The sequence below is a fragment of the Lissotriton vulgaris genome, chromosome 12, assembly GCF_964263255.1.
Source record: "Lissotriton vulgaris chromosome 12, aLisVul1.2, whole genome shotgun sequence".
Taxonomy (NCBI): Eukaryota; Metazoa; Chordata; class Amphibia; order Caudata; family Salamandridae; genus Lissotriton; species Lissotriton vulgaris.
The window spans coordinates 586,090,644-586,097,665 of NC_141700.1; positions in this window are offsets into that span (position 1 = coordinate 586,090,644).

Consider the following 7,022-nt stretch of genomic DNA (forward strand, 5'->3'; position numbering starts at 1 on the left):
TAATTTCCTTTGTAATAATGACATAGTTGCTCAACTGTAATACTTGTTACAGTTAAGTTATGTCATATTGTCGGCTGGGATGAGCAGAGGATTTTTAGGGGTTTGTTTATTTTTTGCACACCAAAGGTCATTACAGGAAAAATAGAATCTCTCTGCCTTTTTCTACACATTCTGAGCTTCAGCACTTTTTTCAGCTGACCCACATTAATCTATATGGTCACAGAACTCCTCAGTGACTTGTAATATTCTTCTTATGTACGGCAGGGCGTAGTTAAACCCATCTATCTTTCTAAATGATAACACAGTTGAAAAGCAGGATATAAACGTAGCTAACACTCTACTTGCTCATTAAAAGAACACATCAGTCCACGGAGAAATAACTAAAATCAAAACATAGACTTTATAAAGCAGACTTTAGGTTTTTATTCAGCATGGCTATATGGAGATCATGGTCATATTTTATATCAACTAAATGAATAGAGCAAGCCATTTTAAATGTGTTTCTCAAACCAAGGTCTTTAGCACAAACTGGTATGTAGCCTGAATAGCTCTGAGGTTCAGACTGCTGCAAAACCATTAGAGCAGGGAGTGCTTGATTCGTGCGAGTTTAGCAAAGATGCTTCAAATATTGTTTATTATGTTTGGTTAAAGTGGGCACAGTGACAAGAAATGTACTTTAGTGAAGGTCACTACTATGTGTTAAATGTTGCTTATGCGTATTTTTCCAGAGTCTCTGTTCAATTAAGAGGTACAAGGGCTATTTCTACGACTAACATACAAATAATACAGTGCGGAATGTTGTTAATCCTCCAACAATTTTAACAATCCTGCATAGTTTCCTTGATGCCACCTCGTGGCAGAGGTGAGAGCTGCAGGTAGCAGTAACGCTTTGTGGCGCAACAGACGGGGAACTGACTTTCATGGTACAATGTAGTAAAATGAAGCTGTGGCATTATGAAAAAAGTGCATACATTATATGGACTGGTACCGCCTAGGCCCCTCCCATAAAAGCAGATGGTCCCAAAAAGGGAGTGGGCCACTCCCCCACCCCACCCCCGTTCCCCCAAAGTAGACAAGTCTGACCACAAAACTGCTTAGGATCAGGGGTCGTAGACCCCCGGCCGTATTTTATTACAAACTTAAACATTCAGATATGAGGTATGCATTATATACAATGCGCAGAAAGTCGAGCTTCAATTGGTTGATGTAACATGTTTTGTAATTGGTGCACCCTCTCCTTTCTAGGTTGGTGTAATATTGTTTCCATGCTACTGTACTTGCTTGCTGACCAAACAGGTAACCAGAAGCATACTACGAGAATTCGATCTTGCAGTAAAAACAAGACACTATACTTTGAATTCACAGCTTTGAAAAGTCATCAGCTCCCGTGTTTAAACTGGTGTTTTGCCACTGCCCAGTGGCGTAACGAAACTTGAGGGGGCCCCCCTGTAAACTACATGGAGGGGGCCCCCCTCCCATCCTCTGTGCCAGTCTAGAGCTCTCAGGCCAGGAACCCACCAAACTGCAGGGGATGAGGGGCTATTGTTATGCCACTGTCACCAATGCAGCTGTTATAAGTAACACTGGATGGTGGAGTTAAAGGTTGGGCTTAGTCTGCCAGCAGGCTATCATAGGTGGTGGTCCATTCATTACAGGGTCCCTGCCATCAGTACGCCGGGGAAGTTTGCCCAATTTTAGGTGGGTTTCATAATGCAGACTCCTGTCATGATATACAACATCGGGCCCACTCATCGTTCAGTTTTGACAAAAGTGCATCCACTGCTCCTTCTCGTTTCCGTTTTAAAACATTAGACAATGCGACAATGCAGTATTTCAAAAGTAGATATAACTACAAAGAGCAAATTTTGATAATACATTTTTACTAGTAGACAATAGCAATCTTAAGAGGCATTGCATTGCTTCATACACACTTTGACCCCAATTCCATCACAGTCTCTCTCTCTCTGTCAGTCAGTCAGTCAGTCTCTCTCTCTCATAGTCAGTCAGTCTCTCTCTCTGTCATTCAATCTCTCAGTCAGTCAGTCTCTCTCAGTCAGTCCGTCTGTCAGTCAGTCTGTCTCTCTCTCTCTCTCTCTCTCTCTGTCAGTCAGTCGGTCTCTCTCTCTCTCTCTGTCAGTCTCTCTATATCTCTTTTTGTCAGTCTCTCTCAGTCAGTCAGTCTCTCTCTCTCTCAGTCAGTTTCTCAGCCAGTTAGTCTCTGGGTCAGTCAGTATTCAGTCTCTGAGTCAGTCAGTTTCTACTCTCTCTCCACTCACTCTCTCTCTCTCTCTCTCCATTCTCTCTCTCAACTCTGTCTACTCTATCTCCACTCTCTCTCCACTGTCTTTCCACGGTTTCTCTCTCCACTGTTTCTCCACTCTCACTCGCTGTCTCTCTCTCCACTCTCTCTCCACTCTCTCTCCACTGTCTCCTTCCACTCTCTCTCTACTCTCTCTCCACTCTCTCTCCACTCTCCCTCTCTCTACTCTCTCTCTCCACTCTCTCTTTCTCTCCACTCTCCCTCTCTTCTCTCTCTCTCTACTCTCTCTCTAATCTCTCTCTCTCCACTCTCTCCACTCTCTCTCTCCTCTCTCACCACTCTCTCTCTCTCCACTCTCTCTCCACTCTCTCACCACTCTCTCTCCACTGTCTCTCTCCACTGTCTCTCTCTCCACTGTCTCTCTCTCTCACTCACTCTCTCCACTGTCTCCCCACTCTCTCTCTCCACTGTCTATCTCCACTCTCTCTCCACTCTCTCTTTCTATACTCTCTCTACTCTCTCTCTCCCCACTGTCTCTCTCCACTGTCTCTCTCCACTGTCTCTCCACTCTCTCTACTCTCTCTCTCTCCACTCTCTCTCCACTCTCTCTCTCCACTGTCTCTCTCCACTCTCTCTCCACTGTCTCTCTCCACTTTCTCTACTCTCTCTCTCCACTCTCTCTCGCTCCACTCTCTCTCTCTCCACTCTCTCTCCACTGTCTCCCTCCACTCTCTCTCTACTCTATCTCCACTCTCTCTCCCTTTCCACTGTCTCTCTCCATTTTCTCTCTTCACTTTCTCTACTCTCTCTCGCTCCACTCTCTCTCTCCACTCTCTCTCCACTGTCTCCCTCCACTCTCTCTCTACTCTATCTCACTCTCTCTCCCTTTCCACTGTCTCTCTCCACTCTCTCTACTCTCTCTCTACTCTCTCTCCACTCTCTCTCCACTCTCTCTCTCCACTGTCTCTCTCCACTCTCTCTCCACTCTCTCACTCCACTTTCTCTACTCTCTCTCTCCACTCTCTCTCTCTCCACTCGCTCTCCACTGTCTCCCTCCACTCTCTCTCTACTCTCTCTCCACTCTCTCCCTCCACTCTCTCTCTCTACACTCTCTCTCTCACTCTCTCCACTCTCTCTCCCCTGTCTCTCTCCACTCTCTCCCTCCACTCTCTCTACTCTCTCCCCACTCTCTCTCCACTGTCTCTCTCTCCTATCTCTCTCTCCACTCTCTCTCTCTCCACTCTCTCTCCACTGTCTCTCTCCACTCTCACTCCACTCTCTCTCTCTCTCTCCACTCTCTCTCTCTCCACTCTCTCCACCCTCTCTCTCTCCACCCTCGCTATCTACTCTCTCTCTCTACTCTCACCACTCTCTCTCTCTCTCTCTCTCCACTCACTCTGAATCTCCACTCTCTCTCCACTGTCTCCCTCACTCTCTCTCTACTCTCTCTCCACTCTCTCTCTCTCTCTCTCTCCACTCTCTCTCCACTGTCTCTCTCCACTCTCTCTACTCTCTCTACTCTCTCTCCACTCTCTCTCCACTGTCTCTCTCCTCTCTCTCCCTCCACTCTCTCTCCACTCTCTCTCCACTGTCTCTCTCCACCCACTCTCTCTCCACTCTCTCTCCACTCTCTCTCTCCACCCTCTCTCTCTCCACCCTCTCTCTCTACTCTCTCTCTCTACTCTCTCTTTCCACTCTCTCTCCACTCTCTCTCTCCACTCTCTCTCTCCACTCTCTCTCTCCACTCTCTCTCCACTCTCTCTCCCCTCTCTCCATCACTCCACTCTCTCTCTCACGCCAGTCTCTCTCCACTCTCTCCCACTCTCTCTCACAAAGTATTGTGCGTTGCCATGGGTGTCCGCAGAAATGTTTCCAGGGGGGCACATTTTTAACTTCATCACCATCCCCCTTGCACCCTTCTCCCCTCTGCCTTGTACCCTTCTCGTCCTCCCCTTGCACCCTTCTCCCCCTTGCACCCTTCTCCCCCTCTGCCTTGCACCCTTTTCTACCTTGCACCATTCTCCCCTCTGCCTTGCACCCTTCTCCCCTCTACCTTGCACCCTTCTCCCCTCTGCCTTGCACCCTTCTCCACTCTGCCTTGCACCCTTCTCCCCTCTGCCTTGCACCCTTCTCCTCTCTGCCTTGTACCCTTCTCCCCTCTGCCTTGCACCCTTCTCCTCTCTGCCTTTCACCCTTCTCCTCTCTGCCTTGCACCCTTCTCTCCTCTGCCTTCCACCCTTCTCCCCTCCACCTTGCACCCTTCTCTACCTTGCACCCTTCTCCCCTCTGCCTAGCACCTGTCTACCCCTCCGCCTTGCACCCTTCTCTTCCTTGCACTCTTCTCCCCTCTGCCTTGCACCTTTCTCCCCTCCCCCTTGCACTCTTCTCCCCTCTGCCGTGCACCCTTCTCCTCTCTACCTTGCACCCTTCTCCCCCTCCGCCTTGCACCCTTCTCTACCTTGCACCCTTCTCCCCTCTGCCTTGCACCCTTCTCCCCTCCACCTTGCACCCTTCTCTACCTTGCACCCTTCTCCCCTCTGCCTAGCACCCGTCTCCCCCTCTGCCTTGCACCCTTCTCTTCCTTGCACTCTTCTCCCCTCTGCCTTGCACCTTTCTCCCCCCCCCTTGCACTCTTCTCCCCTCTCCCTTGCACCCTTCTCCTCTCTACCTTGCACCCTTCTCCCCCTACGCCTTGCACCCTTCTCTACCTTGCACCCTTCTCCCCGTGGCCTTGCACCCTTCTCCTCACTGCTGTGCACCCTTCCTCCCTCTGCCTTGTGCCCTTCTCCCCTCCCCCTTGCACTCTTCTCCCCTCTGCTTTGCACCCTTCTCCTCTCTACCTTGCACACTTCTCCCATCTGCCTTGCACCCTTCTCCCCTCCCCCTTGCACTCTTCTCCTCTCTACCTTGCACCCTTCTCTCCTCTGCCTTGCACCCTTCTCCCCTCTGCCTTGCACCCTTCTCCTCTCGGCCTTGCACCCTTCTCCCCTCTGCCTTGCACCTGTCTCCCCTCCCCTTGCACTCTCCTCCCCTTTGTCTTGCACCCTTCTCCTCTCTACCTTGCACCCTTCTCCCCTCTGCCTTGCACCCTTCTCCTCTCTGCCTTGCACCCTTCTCTCCTCTGCCTTGCACCCTTCTCCCCTCCGCCTTGCACCCATCGCCTCTCTGCCTTGCACCCTTCTCCCCTCTGCCTTGCACCCTTCTCCCCTCCCCTTTGCACCCTTCTCCAACTCCGCCTTGCACCCTTCTCCTCTCTGCATTGCACCCTTCTCCCCTCTGCCTTGCACCCTTCTCCCCTCCCCTTGCACTTTTCTCCCCTCTGCCTTGCACCCTTCTCCCCTCCGCCTTGCACCTTCTCCCCTCCACCTTGCACCCTTCTCTCCACCTGGCACACTTCTCCCCTCTGCCTTGCACCCTTCTCCCCTCTGCCTTGCACCCTTCTCCTCTCTACCTTGCACCCTTCTCCTCTCTGCCCTGCACCCTTCTCCTCTCTACCTTGCACCCTTCTCCCCTCTGCCTTGCACCCATATCCCCTCTGCCTTGCACCCATCTCCTCTCTACCTTGCACCCTTCTCCTCTCTACCTTGCACCCTTATCCCCTCTGCCTTGCACCCTTCTTGGCTCCCCCTTGCCCCCCCTTGCGGACGCCCACATGGTGCATTCTAACAAGAGTGCTTACCTGAGAGAACCATTATGCTGCCTCATCCCTTCTATTATGAGCTTTGCTCTGGAGAATGCTGACTCTGAGGGCCCCCACTCTAAGCATGAGCGAATTTTGCGGATCTCGCGTTCGCGAATTTTGCGGATTTGCGGATTCGCAATCCGCAAAATCCGCGAATTCCCGCGAATTTTTTTTTTTGTGTTCGCCCGTGTTTCTGTCAGTTCGCGAGGGTTTTTACAATTTCGCAATTTGCGAACTTACCTGTCGGGTCGCAAGTTTTGCGAACTTGTTGTTTCTACGTGTCCAGCCTGTTTGGGACACTCTTCTTCATCACTGCCACTCTCTGTCACCACTGCCACTCTCTGATTACTCATGCCACCCTCTGGCCCACCCATGCCACCCTCTGTTTCATCACCACACCCTCTGGTTGTCCAGTGTACATTATTTTCGGCAAAGCAAAGCACACCTTCCCTGCCTCAAGTGACCTGAATTAATTTGGGGCTGATTAATGTGTCACAGAATATTTTTTTAGCTGGCACCTGCTTCCTTAGTGCGCCCTGATTAGTGATCTTTTGCACTTGCTAAGTGCTTTCATTGTTGCAAAATTAGTTACAACACCTGCCCTGCCCCAACTGACAATAATGAATTAGGGGCTGATTAATGGATTTTAACTTCCAGCCTGGCTCCTGCTTGTCTCCCTTAGCTGTAATTCAGGACCTTTGTGGCATATGTGTAACTATTCTGAGGTTCAGAGCAGGGTCACATAATAGTTTCAACTGGCAACTGAACTCTGGAGGGGCCCCTCAGGAAGCACTACAGGAAATGGCTACTAATGATGAGCCTGAACTTTTGAACCTGGTAAGTAGTTACTTTCAGTTTTGCTAAGATCGTATTTCTGCAATTTTGCACTTATTCGCGGGGCGCGAACTCACGCGAACAATGCGAGCAGTGCGAGCAAAATCCGCTGCTCGCGGATTTGCGGATTTTGCGGGAGATTCGCGAATCTCGCGGATTGCGGATTTCCCGAAAATCCGCAAAATCCGCGAGCGGAACGGATTTTCCGCCCATGCCTACCCTACTCCCACCCTTGTCAGGGTCCCG